Below are 21,264 nucleotides of genomic sequence, written 5' to 3' on the forward strand. Positions count from 1 at the left end.
TTGTCAAAGGTCATTTTTGGAAAAAAAAATAAATCTTGTGTGCAGCTTCTTGTTACTGCTTACTTGGACACTGAGTGAAATTTCTCTGGAGCATTTCGAAGCTGATCTTCAGTCTTTATCCGAAGCATGTTGTACGGATTTTTTATTAGACTTTCAATAACGGAAAACTGCATTAGTCTCGCAGCACTCGTTTAGCTCGGACGTGTTTTCTATCAGCGTGTCGCAAAACAGTGTAGTGTGTTATCGGTTCGTTTTTTTTATTGGCCGTTGTATCCGGGTACTTTATACCGTCGTGCCGAGTTACCGTATGGATCCGAGGTTGTTCATCGTCATCGAGTAACAACGAACCACGACAGGACTAGTTGCACATAAGCCAACAGTGCCTCTTTTGGGGATCGACACAGGATATTCCACCTGTCGGACAGTTTTTTTTTGAGCATCAAGTGGTCAATGCGTTCGAATTCGACATCCACGTTATCGCCATTCGACATCACCAGCATCGCAGTCATCTTTGAGATCATCGGCTATTGTTATCATCAGCCTACACGAACGAACAAAGGCGGTCGTGAAACACAAGGTGGCAGACAAAGGCACATCGTTGGACGAAGATACGGTGGGTCAAAAATAAATTTTGAAGAAAAAAAATCATTTGATTTAATTAGTTGTGTTTAGTATCAGTATTGTTTTATTTTTATTCTTCTTCTTCATCTACATTCTAATTTTTCCTCTATATTCAGGCATAATAATGCTTCACCGTTTCTTTCATACGCGAATTTTTAAACTTCCGTATCAAAGGAATGGAGGAAGGCGAGGAGTCTGAACCAATTAGAAAAGTTAATAAAACTGGTATAGTTTCCATGGATGTTGAGCATCTGTCGGACCCTAAGTTGCCATCTTGAAACATAATTCCAAATGGCAGAATTGTTCCTTCTGATACTCAAAATAGTTATGATTCGGGTGCCCGAGATGTTTCTGGAATTAGTTCTGGTACCAAGATTATTTTAGAAAATAATTATTGTGCCCAGTCTATTTCAGGAAATAGTTCAAGTTCTCGGGGTATTTCGTGGAATAGTGTTGGTGATCGGATTACTTTGGAAGATGATTTTGGTACCCGGAATGTTGCTGGAAACAGCTCTGGCACCCGAATCGTTCCTAGAAAGCATAAAATGGCAACTAATTCGGCTCAAAAGAGTCCTCGCGTAAAAGTTTACCCAGTTGATTCAAATTTTGCTGGTCCGTGGGTTGTTTTTTTACGGCCCAAACAAGGTGGAAAACGTCTCGATGTTGTCCATATAACGAAAAATCTGGCCAGATGGTCTTCCGTATCCAGCATCACCAAGGTTAGACCGAACAAACTGCGAGTTGTCGTGTCTAACCTTAAGGCAGCCAACGAAATTGTTGCTAGCCAGCATTTCACTTTGGAGTATACGGCGTATATCCCGTCTCGAAACGTGGAGATTGAAGGAGCCATAACTGAAATGAGTCTTTCGGAAGAGTACGTTAAGAAAAATGGAGTCGGCGTATTTAAAAACCTTGGTTTGCCGTCTGTCAAAATATTGGATTGCCGACAGCTCACGACCTGCACCTTAATGAACAACGAAAAGAAGTAATCTCCGTCTGGCTCATTTCGAGTTACCTTCGAAGGTACTGCGCTCCCACAACACGTTTTGATTGACGGGATGCTAAGACTACCGGTACGACTCTTCGTGCCTCGCCCAATGAACTGCGAGAATTGCTGCAAAATGGATCACGCTGCGGCTTATTGCTGCAATAAGCCGCGCTGCTCTCGTTGCGGGGAGAATCATGGGGAGACGACATGCTCAGCAGCAGAGCAGAAATGTATCTATTGTGGAGATGCTCCCCATGATATTTCCTCATGCGTGGCATTCCAGAGTCGTTGGGATAAAGAGAGGTGCTCTTTAGTAGAACGCTCCAAACGTTCATATGCCGCTATACAAAAGGGCGCTTCACCACCGACCCAACTCCAATCTGAAAATGTCTTCAGTGTTCTGTCAGTTGATGAAGGGGAGAAAGATACAGCAGTGAAGGGAGACAGATCGTCATAAAAGGGAACACAAGAAAGCGAACAAAGGTTACTTCCTCCAAAATAAGAAGAAAAGTGCCATCTGTGAAGCCCTCATCGAACGTAGGTAAAAAATCGATAATTACGGAGAAAGACAAAAAAGTCCCTTCTGTTATCCGCAGGCCCAGTTCAGCGTTAAACGATCCTACAGTTGCGGGTTCATCAACAATCCCAAACCCGAATTTACCTTCATCTGAACTATCTTCACAATCAGGGATGTTCAAAACTTCAGACATTTTAAATAAATTTGTCTCAATCTTTAATGTCTCTGAATCCGTTAGAAGCATTGTTTCGGCTATGCTTCCAATAGAAAAGGCACTTTTAAAGCAAATGTTGCAAACTTGGCCCCTCCTTTCAGTGTTTGTCTCTCTCGATGGCTAATTTGGCACGAGAAGTCGGAGATATCACTGTCTTACAGTGGAACTGTCGTAGTCTTATTCCAAAATTGAATTCATTCAACTTTCTCCTTCGCAAAACAAATTGCGATATATTTGCATTGTCCGAAACTTGTCTTACTTCTGAATCTAGTTAATATCTCATTCCACGATTATAACATTGTTCGTTTAGATCGCAACGATGGATACGGAGGGGTGCTTTTGGGGATCAAAAAGTGCCTCTTTTTTTTATAGAATCCAACTTCCTTCATGTGGAGGGATTGAAGCTGTTGCATGTCATATTAACATAAGGGGAAAGGACATAGGTGTTGTCAGTTTGTACTGACCTCAGAGAGTTGCAGTGGGTCGATGTCACCTAGAGGACCTTTGCTCAGTGATTCCTGAGCCAAGATTGATCCTGGGTGACTTCAATTCACATGGAACTGTCTGGGGGGAACAAATTGACGATAGTCGTTCTTCTTTTATTTATGACATTTTCGACAGTTTCAATTTAACGATTTTGAACACGGGTGAAAAAACACGGATACCTCAACCTCCTGCAAGACTTCACTATCATTTGATTGTCAGTGGAAGGTAATCCTTAATCCAAATGGTAGTGATCACTTGCCTATCGAAATTACAATCACGAATGGGGTCAGCACGTCAAATCCTTCGAACATACCATATGACCTAACAAGACACATCGACTGGAAAAAATATTCGGACGCTATTGTTTTAACCATCGGTTCTGCGGATAGTTTACCTCCGTTGGAGGAATATCACTTCCTTTCTCGAATGATTAGGGACAGTGCTGTACGCACGCAAACAAAACCCATCCCAAATTCAAATATTCATCAAAGGCCTCCCAACCCATGGTGGGATAGTCAATGTTCCAAACTTTATGCCGATGATCAAGGGGAAAAAACGCGCGTGCTGGCGTCATTTTGTGAAAAACATTATACGGGAACTGCCAGGAGTTAGGTGTGATCTTGATCGCAACTTTTCGATGGTCGAATACTCACTTGCTCTCCTCTCTTGTAACAATTCAGCTCCGGGAGTTGATAAAATAAAATTAAATTTGTTGAATAACCTTCCGGATGCTGCCAAATTTCGCTTGTTGAATTTATTTAATCAATACTTGGAACATAACATTGTCCCGGAAGATTGGAAGCAAGTGAGAGTTGTTGCCATCCAAAAACCCGGAAAACCTGCGTCAGATTTCAACTCATACCGCCCAATAGCGATGTTGTCTTGCATTCGGAAATTGATGGAGAAAACGATTTTGTTTCGATTGGTTAAGTGGGTAGAAGCAAATGGTCTCCTTTCAGATACTCAATTTGGGTTTCGCCGGGGTAAAGGAACAAACGATTGTCTTGGTTTGTTGTCTTCAGACATACAAATGGCCTACACTCAGGCGAATTCTGATTATAATTTCCATAAGATGCGTCTTATGAACCGCTTTTAAGAGTGCAATATTAAGATTCATAAGAGTCTTATGTAATTCTTTCAGTTTTCATAAGAATATCTACTAAAAAATAGAAGAATTGGCCTTGCGAAAAAATATTTAACTTATTCATTCGTTCCATCATTTTTTTCATTGTCTAACAAAGGACTCCCCATGAAGTTAATGTTTTGTTTAAGCGAAATGTGATTGTGATCTATTTAATAATAAGTTTCAGATGAAGTTCTACTTGAAAATGTCAAATATATTGTCAACAAAAATGCATTTTTTTTGTTTACTTTTCAGCCTAATGACCGGAAAAAGTTCAAAGCACCAAATGCGGCGAAAATCTTCGCTAGAATTAAGGGTTGATATACTGCTGATGGTGACGTGATATTGTTCCATACAAATTACCCAGAAAATAAAATGAAAACATAGAAAATCTTGATTTTATTGTGATACGTGAGATTTCCTGTTTCCATAAGATCCTCTTAAGAAAAGCTACAACCGCTCATTGAAGAAGGTGTTCATTCGAAGAATTCATTCGCGTCATAAGACAATGTTATGAATTTCAATGATTTTTCTTAAGGCGCCACTTCATAAAAGAATCTTCTAGCCTACATAAGAGTTTTTTTCTGAGTGTATGCAAAACGTGAGCAAAGGGCTTCAGTGTTTCTAGACATAAAGGGAGTTTTTGATGCAGTCTCAATAGAGATTTTGTTAGACAAATTGCACTCCCGAGGTCTACCTCCTCTATTGAACAACATCTTATACAGCTTGCTTTGTGAGAAACATCTGAACTTTGCTCACAGAGATATTGCAATTAGAAGGACCTCTTACATGGGTCTTCCGCAGGGTTCATGTTTGAGTCCACTTTTGTACAACCTTTACGTAAGTGACATCGACAGTTGTATCTCTGAAGACACTCTAAGACACTTTGCAGATGATGGCGTAGTGTCCTTCACAGGAGTTTCTGAGTCACATCTGCACAGGCCTTTACAAGACACTTTGGACAGATTATCATCCTGGGCTTTTGGGCTTGGTATAGAGTTCTCTCCAGAGAAAACGGAGATGGTGGTTTTCTCTAAAAACCATAGACCAGCTCAACCTCAGCTCCAACTCCTAGGAAGAACAATCACTCAATCAAGGTGTTTTAAGTATCTTGGGGTTTAGTTTGATTCCAAGTGCACCTGGCGAACTCACATTGAGTATCTGAAAGGAAAATGCCAGCAAAGAATTAATTTTTTTCGTTCAATTACCGGCACCTGGTGGGGAGCCCATCCAGAGGACCTTTTAAAACTTTATCGAACAACGATTCTTTCAGTGATGGAGTATGGCAGTTTCTGTTTCCAATCAGCTGCCAAAACACATCTTATTAAACTCGAGCGTATTCAATATCGATGTCTTCGAATAGCTTTGGGTTGTATGCCCTCGACGCATAATATGAGTCTCGAGGTTTTGGCGGGCGCACTCCCACTGAACGATCGGTTTTATTTATTATCTCTTCGGTTCCTCATCAGGTGCGAGGTCATGAACCCTTTGGTGATTTCTAATTTCGAACGGCTACTTGAGCAAAATCTTCAAACAAGATATATGACTGTAAATAATGAATTCATGTCTATGCAGGTAAATCCTTCGTCGTATTCTGCTATTCGTGTTTGTCACCCTGACTACGACAATTTCATCTGTGCAATTTGATTTGTCCATGCAGCATGAAATCCGGGGGATACCAGAACAACACCGCCCTTTTATTGTTCCTAGGATATTCGATGCAAAATATGGACACGTCAATGCTGATAAAATGTACTTTACTGATGGATCCCTAATAGATGAGTTCACCGGATTTGGAGTGTTCAACAAACTTTCCAGCACCTCTTTTAGCCTTCAGTCTCCGTGTTCAGTGTACATAGCAGAATTAGCGGCTATTTACTGGGCTTTGAATTGTGTTACCTCGCGATCCGTTGAACACTATTACATAGTGACGGATAGTCTCAGCTCTATCGAAGCTATTCGCTCAATGAAAGGTAAGTACTCACCGTTCTTCCTTCAGAAGACATGGGAAATTTTGAGTGCTTTATCAAGACGCTGCTTCCAGATCTCCTTTGTTTGGGTCCCTTCACATTGCTCGATAACGGGTAATGAGAAGGACGACTCGCTAGCAAAGGAGGGTGCGATTGAAGGCGATATTTATCAGCGTCAAATCGCCTTTGATGAATTTTACTTCTTAGTCCGGAGAAACTCGCTCATCAACTGGCAACGGTAATGGAATGAAGATGAGTTGGGTCGGTGACTCTACTTAATCATCCCCAAGGTTAGTCTTACGCCATGGTTCAGAAAATTGGACTTGAGCCGAGATTTTATTAAAACATTTTCTCGTCTCATGTCCAACCACTGTGCTTTGGATGCGTTACTCTACAGAGTTAATCTGGCTAGCAGCAATTTAGGTGTTTGTAAACAAGGTTACCATGACATCGAGTATATTGTTTGGTCATGTGAAGTCCATTCTGCTGCTAGAGCAAGCTTAGAATGTTCCCTACGGGACCGAGGAAAGCAAATCCACGTTCCATTAAGAGATGTGTTAGCTGCGATGGACTTTGACTATATGTCTGAAATTTATCTTTTTCTAAAAGCTATCGATCTTCGTCTATAAACCTTTTATTTATTCCTTTTTCTTAAAACAATAATGTTATGTAGATTAAGGCAGCTTTTGTAAAAAAAACTGATAAACTGATTTTGGCTCCTTAAAACTAAAAGGTCCCGAGCCGTTTCAAATAAATGAATTATAAAAAAAAATAACGGAAAACTGGAGTATTGTTACTGAACATTGTCTGGAATATATATAAGAGTTACATAACGAGGTTTCTAAAACTATATATTTTGTAAAAGTCGGTTGAGAAACAAGAGAGACACAGCGATTTTTAACGAGGAGTCTGATTTGGGAGTTTTTTTTAACTGAGCATCAACAGTCCATAAAAAGTAATGCTGGCAAATTATAAATTTCATGAATTCATTGAAGGCTCCTGAAGATTTTATTTTCATTTTGATGAGCGAAAATAAAGATACAAGCCGCAAAACTTTGAATAGTGTCATATTGTCACTCAAGGGTGGATGAGGGTTAATCGACGAAATATAACATTGAAATGTTACTAACAATATGATCGATTTTTATAGTGTACTAGCTGACCCGGTGTGCTTTGCTACACCTTTCAAAAACAAATGATATTTTCAGAAATTATTCAAATTTTTGTCTTGTTGGCATTATTTTTTATCAAGTTATAATATAATTCATAAGCAACCGCTATAAAATGCGAGGTGCAGCAGGGGTTTCGAATTGTAACACAAAGATGTTTTAAACTTATTTTCTGAATCTTGATCTATAAATTTGTGTTAAAGATCTGATAATTTCAATCTGTTTGTTTAAGCGTCGCCTTGAAAAAGGAGGGTCTCAAATTAATCGTACGCAAACAATCTAACTTATAAAATAAGGTAAATTTTGCTTTATATGTTCTGGATTTATGCTAAAAATCTGATAAGAGAGCCCCCTGTCCTTCTCTTCACCCCTTGCTGAATGGAGGTCGTGGTCTTGAATAATCATACACATTTTTTTCGAGCTCTAAAATCCTCTCATATCAAATATAGTGCCATTTGTTCATAAATTTTTAAGCTTTATAACAAAATTTCATCTCCTCTCTACACTTTAAAGCGTAAGGATCTACAACAATCGTAGAAAAATAACTCGTAGCCAAATACCTTTCCATGCTATATTTGTTGGCTTCGTTAGCATAAATTGAGAACTTATGCTAACAAAATTGTATTGGGCTCAACTCCCTCCTCCCATGTACCTACTCACTGGAAGGAGGATGGTGTGTCAGATAATCATAGAATCATCCAAAAATGATTTTCCATGTTAAGTTTTGCCCATTTCTCGGATTTTGTTGTAAAAAAAAGATAAATGTAAGCTTTCCTCTTCCCTTCCCTTATTCCAAATTCTATCATCCCACTGCAAGAAAGAAACTGTTTAACATAAAAAAAATACTCGAATTGAACTACCATCCCATGCCAAATTTGGTTTTATTTGCGTTGTAAATTCTTGAGTTATGCTTAAACTTACCACCATCCCCCCTTCCGTTCTCCCCATTGAATGGAGGGGTGAGAACCTAATATTCACAAAAGTATTTTTTGTACTCAAATACTTTTTGATACCAAATTTTATTTCATTTACTCTATTAATTCTCGAGTTATGCAAAAAAATTGAATGGAAGCCCCCCTTTCCCCCTTATATCTTTCCGCTGAAAAAAGTGGGGCTTCAATTTATAATAGAAACATTTTTCGTATCCAAATACCCTCACATGCCAAATTTGGTTTAATTTGCTCGATCAGCTCACCAGTTATACTGAAAATTGTAAGGGAGACCTCTTCTCCCCCTTTTCATCCACCTTTTCGAAGGAGTGAGGGATACTAAATAATCATAGAAGCATTTCTCGTACCCAAATGTAGTTCCATGCCAAATTTGGTTCCATTTGCTGTTGTCTTTCTTAAGTTATGCAATAAAAATTTTATGAAAATTCTCTCCCTCTTCCTTTCTCCTCACTGAAAGAAGGAAGGCGTCTCAAACAATCATTAGAATCTGTCACGTTCCCAAATATCCGCCCATGCAAAATTCGGTTCCATTTGCTTGTTTCGCTTTTGAGTTATGAAAAAAATTAAAAAAGGGCCCCTCCCCCCTTTATATCTCCCTACTGGAAAGAAGGATTTTCTTTTAATTCTTTTTTCTAGGATTTTAACGTTGTCGCGTTATTCATCCCCTGACTGGAAAGAGGGAGGGGTCTCAAATAATCATAGAAATATTTTTCGTATATAAATACATTCCCATGCCAAATTTGGTTCCATCTCGTTTATTAGTTTTTGAGTTATGTAAAAAATATGAAAGAGGCCCCCACCCCCTTTCAACTCCAAAGAGGGAGGAGTCTAAAATAATCATTGAAATATTACTCGTATCAAAATACCTTCCCATGCCAAATTTGGTTCCAATATCTTGATTAGTTTTCGAGTTATATAAAAAACTGTAAGGTAGCCCCCCTTCCCCCTTCCTATCATCCCACTGAGAGGAGGGAGGGGTACCTTATATTCATTGAAATATTCTCCGTTCCCAAATACCACCCCATGCCAAATTTGATACCATTTACTTGATTGGTTCTCGAATTATGACAAAAATTGTCTTTTTGTTTGGGAGGCCCCTCTCCCCCCTTCCTGTTAGAGGGAGGGGTCCCAAACCATAATAGGAACCTTCCCCTGCCTCCAATATCCCCACCAGCCAAGTTTCACGTAAATCGGTTCAGTAGTTTCTGAGTCTATAGGGAACAGACAGAAAGACAGACAGACAGAAATTCATTTTTATATAGGTACTAGCTAACCCGGTGTGCGTTGCAACACCTTCCAAAAACAAATGAAATTTGTAGAAACTATTCGAATTATGTTTTTTTGTAGGTATCATAAAAGCTCGGTTTATGCCAAAAAGTTGGAAGAGGTTGTATATTACACAACTGTGATCGTAGAATTACGAATACTTTACTAGATTTTTGTGACAGCTCAATTCTATGCTGATCGCTCAAACCCTTAAAGTACCTAGCTTCAATATTTTTTTTTGGTGGCCCAAGAGGCCGTTCACTATCATATTCTTCATTTTAATTTGAAATTTTGTTCGGTCGTGTAATTTTTGTTTTCCCATTTTTGTTTTGTCCCCTTTTAAATCCGATCGAACAATCTGAAATGTTCCAAGTTTACACGGTACAGGGAAAAATCAAGAAATCAAAAAAAAAAAATATCCTGCATAACAGGTTTTTCGCATAACCCCTTGTTTTTTTAACATTCAAAGAAATTATTAATTTGATTAAGACTCTTTTAAGGAACAAACAGTTAGTATCATTTATGCCATATTCGTTTTCATCCTGGTGGTCCACCGGTTGTGCACCAAGTGCTGTCAAAGCGTTTTTTTTACATGAAGTTGGTGCACAACCGGTTGGCCACCAGATGAAAACGAATACGGCATTAATATCAGGAAGCCAAAAGATTAAAACGTTGGATAATTGAGAGTATCAATTCAACTTTCCGTTGTGGTAAACACCCCTAAACTCTGCTGCTGGTTTTCTTCACATCACGAGCAAACGCCGTCGCTTACTGCGACCACACGATTTGACGCTCCAATACCAAATAAAGCTTGCGCGAAGTAGCTGCTGGCTTTTTATAACCTTCCAGCTTGTCCAACACGATGAAAATTACCACAGTGTTGGACAAGCTGGAAGGTTATAAAAAGCCAGCAGCTCCTTCGCGCGAGTTTTTTTTGGAACTGGAACGTCATATCGTGTGGTCGCAGTAAGCGACGGCGTTTGTTCGTGATGTGAAGAAAACCAGCAGTAAGGAAGCAGAGTTTACAGATTTTTTACCACTACGGATTAAGGAATGAATGCTCTTAAACATCCAGCGTTTTGGTATGTCGGCTTTCTGATACTGGGTGCTTTTAAGGGCCACTAATTGGTCCATAAAGAGCTTTGATCTACTGAACTTTCTAAGTACAATGTGCAGGGAATCGTAAAAATTGACTACCATGACATAAGAGACAAAAATGAAAATCATAACATAAACGAAAAACATGACTGATACATCTGAAAAGCTAATCTGTTGAAAAAAAAGAGACCAACCTCACCAACTTAAATAGCCTAGTGTGGAATAGGTTCTGTGCAAAAAAAATATCACAGAATGCCAAGAGATTGTTTTGAATTAATACTCTCAATTTCAGTTAAACTAAAGTTTTGAGAAGAACTGTTAAAGATTAGGGTTGGGTGGACAAACTGGCTCAGAAGAAACAGCAGCAGCTATTGTAGCCATGTCAGCCACTTTTTTCGTTGCTTGACCTCAGACTGCGTCAATCAACTAACTGAAGCTTTTTTTCCACCATCTATTGTTGTTTTGCTGCGGCCTCATTCTTGGTTGATTGGTGCTGACTGGGGAAGCGGCAGCTGAAGCCGAGACTGCAGACACGGAAGACAAGCATCTCAGAAATTTTCAAAATGACTGAAGCTCGACTACCGCTCCGCAGCTATATTTATAAATTTCCAAGTTCAAATCAAATACGAACTTCATTGGTATTGGTGTACCAACACACAGCCGATACAAAATGTTATCTGGAAAGGATGTCTCTGAAAGAGGCGTTTTTCGTGACGCGAGATCCGTTCGCGAATTTCAATTTGCCCCCCTATAGTGTTGCCGTAAGACGTAATTCTACGTCAAAACTTGTATGGAAGCCTCCCTTTCCTCTTTCCATCCGCAAATGCAGGATGGAGATAGGGATCCCATTTTTTCGTATTCAAAAACTCTCATAATAAATTTGGTTCTATTGGTTGATATGTTATAAGTATCACATCCACACTTATGTGGAATCTTCTATGTCCCTCCCCTCTCCACACTGCAAGACAGAAGGATCTGTAAAATTCCATAGCAACATGTCTTGTACTCAAATACCTTCCCATGTCAGATTTGATTTTTTTGCATGATTACTTCTATACCAAGAGAATTGTATTGGACCCCCTCTCCATTTCCTATGCACTCACTGAAAAAAAAGGTTTATCAAGTAATCATAGAACCATTTCTCGTACCCAAAAGATTTCTCATTTCACATTTAGTTCCTTTGTTTGATAAGTTCTTGGTTTATGCAAAATAATTTGATGTGAGCTCCCTTCTTCCCTAACTTGACCATCAATTGAAAAAAGGAGTCTCGAATAAGCATATAACCAAATTTGTTTCCATTTGCTCGATTAGTTCTCGAGTTATGCGGAAAATTGTAACGGAGCCCTCTTCTCTCCTTCCTATCATCCACTGGAAGGAGGCAGTAGTACCAAAGATTCAAAGAAACATTCTTCGTAACTTCTCAAATACCCTACCAAGTGAAATTTTGTTCCATTTGCTAGATAAATTCTCGAATGATGTAAAAAATTGTATGATTAAAATGTGTTGTAAAATTTCCTCACAGGAAGAACCGAGGGTTCTCAAAATATCATTAAAATATTTCCCGTATTCAAATACCTTCCCATGCCAAATTTTGATCCATTTGATTTATAAGTTTTCTAATTATGCTGGAAAATATAAAGGAGCCCCCTCCCCCCTTTCTATCTCTAAACAAAAAGGAGAAGAGTGTATCAAATATTCATTGAAACCTTTCTCGTATCCAAATACTCCTCCAACCCAAATTTGGTTCCATTTGCTCGAATGGTTCTCAAGTTATGCAATAAAAATATATTGAAGTCCCCCCCCCTGTCTTCTAGTATCCCCACTGAAAAAGGAAGGGGTCCATAATGACCATAGAAACATTTCTCATGTTCTAATAATCTCCCATGCCAAATTTGGTTCCAATTTCTTGATTAGTTCTCGAGTTATGTGAAAAATTGTAAGAGAGCCCCCCTCCCCCCTTCTTTTCTCCCCACTGAAAAGAGGAAGGGGTACTAATATTTGTAGAAATATTCCTCGTGCCCAAATACAACCCCTTGCCAAATTTGATACCATTTGCTTGATTGGTTCTCGAGTTATGCAAAAAATTGTCTTTTGTTTCGAAGGCCCGTCCCCTCCTTCATGAGAGAGGGAGGGGTCTCAAACCATAATAGGAACCTTCCCCTGCCTCCAATACCCCACCCTGTCAAATTTTATGCAAATCGGTTCAGTAGTTTTCGAGTCTATAGGGAACAGACAGACAGACAGACAGACAGACAGAAATTCATTTTTATATATATAGATATAGATTATAGTGTAAACAGCTATATTTGAAAAAACATCTTTCATGTCTATTTTTCTTAGCGTTAATTTATTCATTTATTTTTTTACAGTGACTACATCCTAACTGATAAGATATTTTTATTTATCAGCCATTGTGGCAAACGGCGGCGGTAGGTGTGTTAATACATAGACTCCTGGGTTTGAGAAATTCAAAAATGACCCCAAATCGACTCAATCTACTGATACATCTGTGCATTTCTTCAAGTATGTTCTCCTCAACTGTAGGCAATATGCAATTCAATTTTAGTGTTCAATCTCAAGTCACATTTTCTGTTTTCTGACTTTACGAAAACAACTCAGCTTGTTCATTATATCATATCTCATAATAACCTTGAAACTTTTCTCAGAAACGATTCAATACTTCATTACATTTTATGTGAGTATCGTTATTGGAAAGAGTTTCCGCATTAGTCTGTACTAATCCCATTATTTGTTCAGCATCTCCACAAGATCAAATAACATACATTGCGGGTCTTCCCAGTGAAAACTTCTGCTCAATCCACAGTCGGACTTCATCTGGGTTGATAAAAATTATGTTTTCCGCAGCGAACTAATATCCGGTGGAAAACCGACAACGAGGAGAAAAAAAACTCGCGAGACATTTCGATTTTCTCATCATCCGATGTCCCGCAAATGTCGACAATTTTCACGGGAAATAAGATGCCAACCGGAAACTTAATTAGAACATTCCTTTACATTCATCATCGTCTTCCTGGCAGTGTCTTTTCAGCCACGAACAGGAGAAATCCTAACTGGGTGCTGGCTGATGCTGACTGAGTACAGAGGACCGAAACGGAACCAAGAGAAAAACCAAAGACAGAAAACGTGTCGACAGCGGATTCTCGGCCATGTTTGAAGCTCCGAAGCGCCGAGCCACATTCCGGAATCCGTCCTCCGAAACAGGAAAAGTTGCAGCGAAATGAAAATGAACTCCCATTTCCACACCCAAGTGGCTGGAAAAAAGCTCTCGTTCCCGGTTAATTAATTGCAGGAAATCACGTAAACCCATAGGCTACGTGATTTTCGCCGTTTGGGTCGAATTAAAATGAGTTATGAGTTTTAGCGTAAACGTCACGTGATAAACCGACTTGGAACCCAACGCTGATTGAGTGAGCAGGACTTACGCATTCGCTTGTTCCAGCCGGGTTTGGTTGTCAAGGGTCCTCCCACTGTGAAAGATTTGAATTGCATTACTAAGGAAGTTGAATGAACCACAGCACGAAAGTATTCATCTTTGTTGTTCTATAAATGAGAAAATGAATTATCAAAAATTTGTTTCTGCGTCGTTTCTCTGATCGGAACCCATACAAAAAGTCATTCTCGAAAAGCGTGTTCGAAGCCAGAGTGTATTTTAGTTGCAGAAGGACGAAAGTAATAGTAAAATGTAATCAATCGCTCGGGTGAACCATTGACATTAATGTTTGACTAGCCTTTATATCACAGATTTCATATCATATACATGACAAAAATGAAAATGTTTAAAATATTAATGCAATATATTTAATATGAGAAGAAGGCTATCGACATAGAAATTTTCTCATAAATATAGCATCAATTCCAAAAATAAGAAAAAAAATTTAATATCTTAATGAGGCATAATGCCTGCCTACAAAGGGATTTAAAATCCTTAAAAATCATTTCCACATTCTGAAAAGAATGAGAGAAAGGTGTTGTAGCTTAAAAACGTAGGATTTGATTTGATTTGAATGATTATTAATAATGAGTCTAAGATATACATTTGATGACAAAATTGACAAAATTGACAAAATTGACAAAATTGAGACAATTGACAAAATTGACAAAATTGACAACAATGACAAAATTAACAACATTGTTAAAATTGAGATAAGTGACAATATCGAAAAAATTGATAAAAATGACAAAATTGACAAAATTCACAAAACTGATAAAATTGACAACAATGACAAAATTGACAAAATTGACAAATTTGACTAAATTTACTAAATTGATAAAATTGACAAAATTGACAAAATTGACAAAATTGACAAAATTGACAAAATTGACAAAATTGACAAAATTGACAAAATTGACAAAATTGACAAAATTGACAAAATTGACAAAATTGACAAAATTGACAAAATTGACAAAATTGACAAAATTGACAAAATTGACAAAATTGACAAAATTGACAAAATTGACAAAATTGACAAAATTGACAAAATTGACAAAATTGACAAAATTGACAAAATTGACAAAATTGACAAAATTGACAAAATTGACAAAATTGACAAAATTGACAAAATTGACAAAATTGACAAAATTGACAAAATTGACAAAATTGACAAAATTGCCAAAATTGACAAAATTGCCAAAATTGACAAAACTGACAAAATTGACAAAATTGACGAAATTGTAAAAATTGTAAAAATTGACAAAATCGACAAAATTGACAAAATTGACAAAATTGCCAAAATGACAAAATTGACAAAATTCACGATAAGGTCAGTTTTGTCAATTTTGTCAATTTTTTCAATTTTGTAAATTTTATCGACTTTGTAAATTTTGTCAATTTTGTCACTTTTGTCAATTTTTAAATTTTGTCAATTTTGTCAATTTTGTCAATTTTGTCAATTTTGTCAATTTTGTCAATTTTGTCAATTTTGTAAATTTTGTCAATTTTGTCAATTTTGTCAATTTTGTCAATTTTGTCAATTTTGTCAATTTTGTCAATTTTGTCAATTTTGTCAATTTTGTCAATTTTGTCAATTTTGTCAATTTTGTCAATTTTGTCAATTTTGTCAATTTTGTCAATTTTGTCAATTTTGTCAATTTTGTCAATTTTGTCAATTTTGTCAATTTTGTCAATTTTGTCAATTTTGTCAATTTTGTCAATTTTGTCAATTTTGTCAATTTTGTCAATTTTGTCAATTTTGTCAATTTTGTCAATTTTGTCAATTTTGTCAATTTTGTCAATTTTGTCAATTTTGTCAATTTTGTCAATTTTGTCAATTTTGTCAATTTTGTCAATTTTGTCAATTTTGTCAATTTTGTCAATTTTGTCAATTTTGTCAATTTTGTCAATTTTGTCAATTTTATCAATTTTTTTCAATTTTTTTTCAATTTCGTCAATTTTGTCAATTTTGTCAATTTTGTCAATTTTGTCAATTTTGTCAATTTTGTCAATTTTGTCAATTTTGTCAATTTTGTCAATTTTGTCAATTTTGTCAATTTTGTCAATTTTGTCAATTTTGTCAATTTTGTCAATTTTGTCAATTTTATCAATTTTGTCAATTTTGTCAATTTTGTCAATTTTATCAATTTTGTCAATTTTGTCAATTTTGTCAATTTTGTCAATTTTGTCAATTTTGTCAATTTTGTCAATTTTGTCAATTTTGTCAATTTTGTCAATTTTGTCAATTTTGTCAATTTTGTCAATTTTGTCAATTTTGTCGATTTTGTCAATTTTGTCAATTTTGTCAATTTTGTCAATTTTGTCAATTTTGTCAATTTTGTCAATTTTGTCAATTTTGTCAATTTTGTCAATTTTGTCAATTTTGTCAATTTTGTCGATTTTGTCAATTTTGTCAATTTTGTCAATTTTGTCAATTTTTTCAATTTTGTCAATTTTTTCAATTTTGTCAATTTTGTCAATTTTGTCAATTTTGTCAATTTTGTCAATTTTGTCAATTTTGTCAATTTTGTCAATTTTGTCAATTTTGTCAATTTTGTCAATTTTGTCAATTTTGTCAATTTTGTCAATTTTGTCAATTTTGTCAGTTTTGTCAATTTTGTCAATTTTGTCAATTTTGTCAATTTTGTCAATTTTGTCAATTTTGTCAATTTTGTCAATTTTGTCAATTTTGTCAATTTTGTCAATTTTGTCAATTTTGTCAATTTTGTCAATTTTGTCAATTTTGTCAATTTTGTCAATTTTGTCAATTTTGTCAATTTTGTCAATTTTGTCAATTTTGTCAATTTTGTCAATTTTGTCAATTTTGTCAATTTTGTCAATTTTGTCAATTTTGTCAATTTTGTGAATTTTTACAATTTTGTCAATTTTGTCAATTTTGCCATTATTGTCAATTTGGTCAATTTTGTCAATTTTGTCAATTTTGTCAATTTTGTCAATTTTGTCAATTTTGTCCATTTTGTCAATTTTGTCAATTTTGTCAATTTTGTCAATTTTGTCAATTTTGTCAATTTTGTCAATTTTGTCAATTTTGTCAATTTTGTCAATTTTGTCAATTTTGTCAATTTTGTCAATTTTGTCAATTTTGTCAATTTTGTCAATTTTGTCAATTTTGTAAATTTTGTCAATTTTGTCAATTTTGTCAATTTTGTCAATTTTGTCAAGTTTGTCAATTTTGTCAATTTTGTCAATTTTGTCAATTTTGTCAATTTTGTCAATTTTGTCAATTTTGTCAATTTTGTCAATTTTGTCAATTTTGTCAATTTTGTCAATTTTGTCAATTTTGTCAATTTTGTCAATTTTGTCAATTTTGTAAATTTTGTAAATTTTGTCAATTTTGTCAATTTTGTCAATTTTGTCAATTTTGTCAATTTTGTCAATTTTGTCAATTTTGTCAATTTTGTCAATTTTGTCAATTTTGTCAATTTTGTCAATTTTGTCAATTTTGTCAATTTTGTCAATTTTGTCAATTTTGTCAATTTTGTCAATTTTGTCAATTTTGTCAATTTTGTCAATTTTGTCAATTTTGTCAATTTTGTCAATTTTGTCAATTTTGTCAATTTTGTCAATTTTGTCAATTTTGTCAATTTTGTCAATTTTGTCAATTTTGTCAATTTTGTCAATTTTGTCAATTTTGTCAATTTTGTCAATTTTGTCAATTTTGTCAATTTTGTCAATTTTGTCAATTTTGTCAATTTTGTCAATTTTGTCAATTTTGTCAATTTTGTCAATTTTGTCAATTTTGTCAATTTTGTCAATTTTGTCAATTTTGTCAATTTTATCAATTTTTTTCAATTTTTTTTCAATTTCGTCAATTTTGTCAATTTTGTCAATTTTGTCAATTTTGTCAATTTTGTCAATTTTGTCAATTTTGTCAATTTTGTCAATTTTGTCAATTTTGTCAATTTTGTCAATTTTGTCAATTTTGTCAATTTTGTCAATTTTGTCAATTTTGTCAATTTTGTCAATTTTGTCAATTTTGTCAATTTTGTCAATTTTGTCAATTTTGTCAATTTTGTCAATTTTGTCAATTTTGTCAATTTTGTCAATTTTGTAAATTTTGTCAATTTTGTCAATTTTGTCAATTTTGTCAATTTTGTCAAGTTTGTCAATTTTGTCAATTTTGTCAATTTTGTCAATTTTGTCAATTTTGTCAATTTTGTCAATTTTGTCAATTTTGTCAATTTTGTCAATTTTGTCAATTTTGTCAATTTTGTCAATTTTGTCAATTTTGTCAATTTTGTCAATTTTGTAAATTTTGTAAATTTTGTCAATTTTGTCAATTTTGTCAATTTTGTCAATTTTGTCAATTTTGTCAATTTTGTCAATTTTGTCAATTTTGTCAATTTTGTCAATTTTGTCAATTTTGTCAATTTTGTCAATTTTGTCAATTTTGTCAATTTTGTCAATTTTGTCAATTTTGTCAATTTTGTCAATTTTGTCAATTTTGTCAATTTTGTCAATTTTGTCAATTTTGTCAATTTTGTCAATTTTGTCAATTTTGTCAATTTTGTCAATTTTGTCAATTTTGTCAATTTTGTCAATTTTGTCAATTTTGTCAATTTTGTCAATTTTGTCAATTTTGTCAATTTTGTCAATTTTGTCAATTTTGTCAATTTTGTCAATTTTGTCAATTTTGTCAATTTTGTCAATTTTGTCAATTTTGTCAATTTTGTCAATTTTGTCAATTTTGTCAATTTTATCAATTTTTTTCAATTTTTTTTCAATTTCGTCAATTTTGTCAATTTTGTCAATTTTGTCAATTTTGTCAATTTTGTCAATTTTGTCAATTTTGTCAATTTTGTCAATTTTGTCAATTTTGTCAATTTTGTCAATTTTGTCAATTTTGTCAATTTTGTCAATTTTGTCAATTTTGTCAATTTTGTCAATTTTGTCAATTTTGTCAATTTTGTCAATTTTGTCAATTTTGTCAATTTTGTCAATTTTGTCAATTTTGTCAATTTTGTCAATTTTGTCAATTTTGTCAATTTTGTCAATTTTGTCAATTTTGTCAATTTTGTCAATTTTGTCAATTTTGTCTATTTTGTCAATTTTGCCAATTTTGTCAATTTTGTCAATTTTGTCAATTTTGTCAATTTTTTCTATTTTTTCAATTTTGTCAATTTTGTCAATTTTTTTAAACCCAATTTAATTTTTAAATCGATTTTGGATTTACTGTGTTCGAAATTCTTTAATCATAGTTCAGAATTCTTAATTCTATCATTTGTTGATTATTTTGAGTCATATGTATCCAAATATAATTTACAGGCTGTAAGAAAGGCTACCATCCACTGTTAAGTGTATTAAATCGGATTTTGTTTCTTCAAATATTTATTTACAAGAATAATTGTATGGTTCATGTTGTATCCTTGGTGGATTCAACTTAAAAAATAGATTTCAGTTTTAATTAAGGCATATAGAGTTAGTAATATCATAAAATGAAACATTCTTTATATTCAGTTAAAATTTAAGTCAACTGCCAAGTCTCTGACCATGAATTGTTTTTAGGATATGAACATTCTAATAGTTCTAGGTACATTGATTTTCACAAAATAGTTTCAATAATATATTGACGACTTATTATAAGGGTCAAGTTTTTGAACGAAACTTTCAAGATCCCAACAGACCCCGATGGGTTTCGTGTTTCTTGTTTTTTCGATAATTATTTTGTTTTTAAGAGCTCGTTTATGCATTTCGGATTTGGCATCATGTCATTACGACTAAGACACACTAGGGTGGTACAAAAACCAAAACGTCTGTTTTGAACAAAAAAACTTGAATCCGCCAAATTGCACCGATACACGGCCAATCGAGACTTTTGGACTTTGACCAAAGCAAAGCTACGAAAATACATAATATCAGGTGATGACATCGGAAAATTTAAAAAAGATTGGCTAAAAGTGGTGAAAATGGTGGGTAATGCAATTGTGCAGAAGCTTATGAGTCATATTCGAGGAAAAGTGCGAAATATTCATAAAATAACTTACTGTATTGGGTAGGACACAAATAATGATCCAGTGTGCCAAATAAAATAAACAACTTTTTTGTTTTAATTTTGAATGTGTGTTTATAATTTCAGCAACAAACTTCAGTTCTCTATTTCATTCGAAGCAATAAAAAATTTATTTTAAATTGATTCTGCAAATTCTGATTGATTTGTTGTTTTTCGATGAAAAAAATTATCAAACACGTCAAAAGCAGAATAACTTATTCAGAACAAAAAATAACAAACCATTTACTTACCCAACGAGACTTCCAGGCAGCGTTGACTTACTTCGCTTGATTTTTCATTATACTTGGGTGTTGTCTCAACAGATTGATGACACCGGAAACGAAGAGCACTCAAAAGACGCTACCAGCACAGCTCAGCGTGGCTGGTTTTATCTCATTTCCGTGCAAGATAAAACCACAAAATGGCCAAGCTACGCGAATATCGTCGCTCGTCTTTTCGGTCCAACATCACGTTTGAGCAAGCTCCGCCAAAGCCAAGAATTTATCTAATAAAAAAAATGGCCCACGGATATTTACCAGTAATAAATTGCCCCAACAATGTCATCCCGTGATTCCTCCACCCACTCTCGGTTGCTGCTAACTATTGCTCTCACGGGATAAGAAGCCCGTAGCCCGGGAATTTGAATGTAGCATTCAGTCAGCACTGAATCCCGCCATGGCCTATCCGGAAGTCACATCCAAAGGTTCTGCTGCTTGATGGCAAAGAGAGATTGTTTTTGGATTAAGGAATTTACAACAGCGTTATTAGAAATGACGACTCCCGCAGGAATTTCCAAAAATATGTTTGTGGAATGGCAGATGAGAATCTGTTTTTTTTTTCTTTTGAAACCGAGCGTGAATCGAAATAACGTTCATATTAGCCTTCTGATTTTTCAAACAAGAATTCGAATTGAAGGTTGAAATTTAAATTTATTAATAAATTTCCTAAATTTTTACTTTAAAAATGAACAAGTAATGTGGCCATTGTAGATTTATCTCTAGAGTAGAAAAGGACCAATGACTTTTTCTACAAATTCGGAAAAAAGATGTTATTGCAAAAATAATGTGTCGAAGTTTGTGTGTAACCACAATAATTGCAGTAAATTTCAGTAGCAATTCAGAGAAAAATTTTGAAAAATAATATTATTGCAAAAATATGCGTAAGTAACAAAGAGTAAAATACCATATGAAGTTTTAATTGTATATCTGTCTGTCTGTCATTTTTGCCATTTTTGTCATTTTTGTCATTTTTGTCATTTTTGTCATCTTTGTCATCTTTGTCATTTTTGTCATTTTTGTCATTTTTGTAATTTTTGTAATTTTTGTCATTTTGTCATTATTCTCATTTTTGTCATTTTTATCACCTTAGTCATATTTGTCGTTTTTGTCATTTTTGTCAGTT

General features: G+C 34.6%; 1 protein-coding gene across 2 annotated transcripts in view; it reads left to right on the forward strand.

The window, feature by feature from the left end:
- The first annotated feature begins 203 nt into the window (after window positions 1-203).
- The window catches only part of LOC129749433 (uncharacterized), a 121,499-nt gene continuing 100,438 nt past the window's right edge, over window positions 204-21,264 (forward strand). For both annotated transcript variants that reach the window (XM_055744409.1, XM_055744410.1), the window contains exon 1: window positions 204-613. The gene's annotated coding sequence lies outside the window, so the exon portion shown is untranslated. The remainder of the gene's footprint in view (window positions 614-21,264) is intronic.

Source organism: Uranotaenia lowii, chromosome 2 (genome assembly GCF_029784155.1).
Source record: "Uranotaenia lowii strain MFRU-FL chromosome 2, ASM2978415v1, whole genome shotgun sequence".
Classification (NCBI taxonomy): domain Eukaryota; kingdom Metazoa; phylum Arthropoda; class Insecta; order Diptera; family Culicidae; genus Uranotaenia; species Uranotaenia lowii.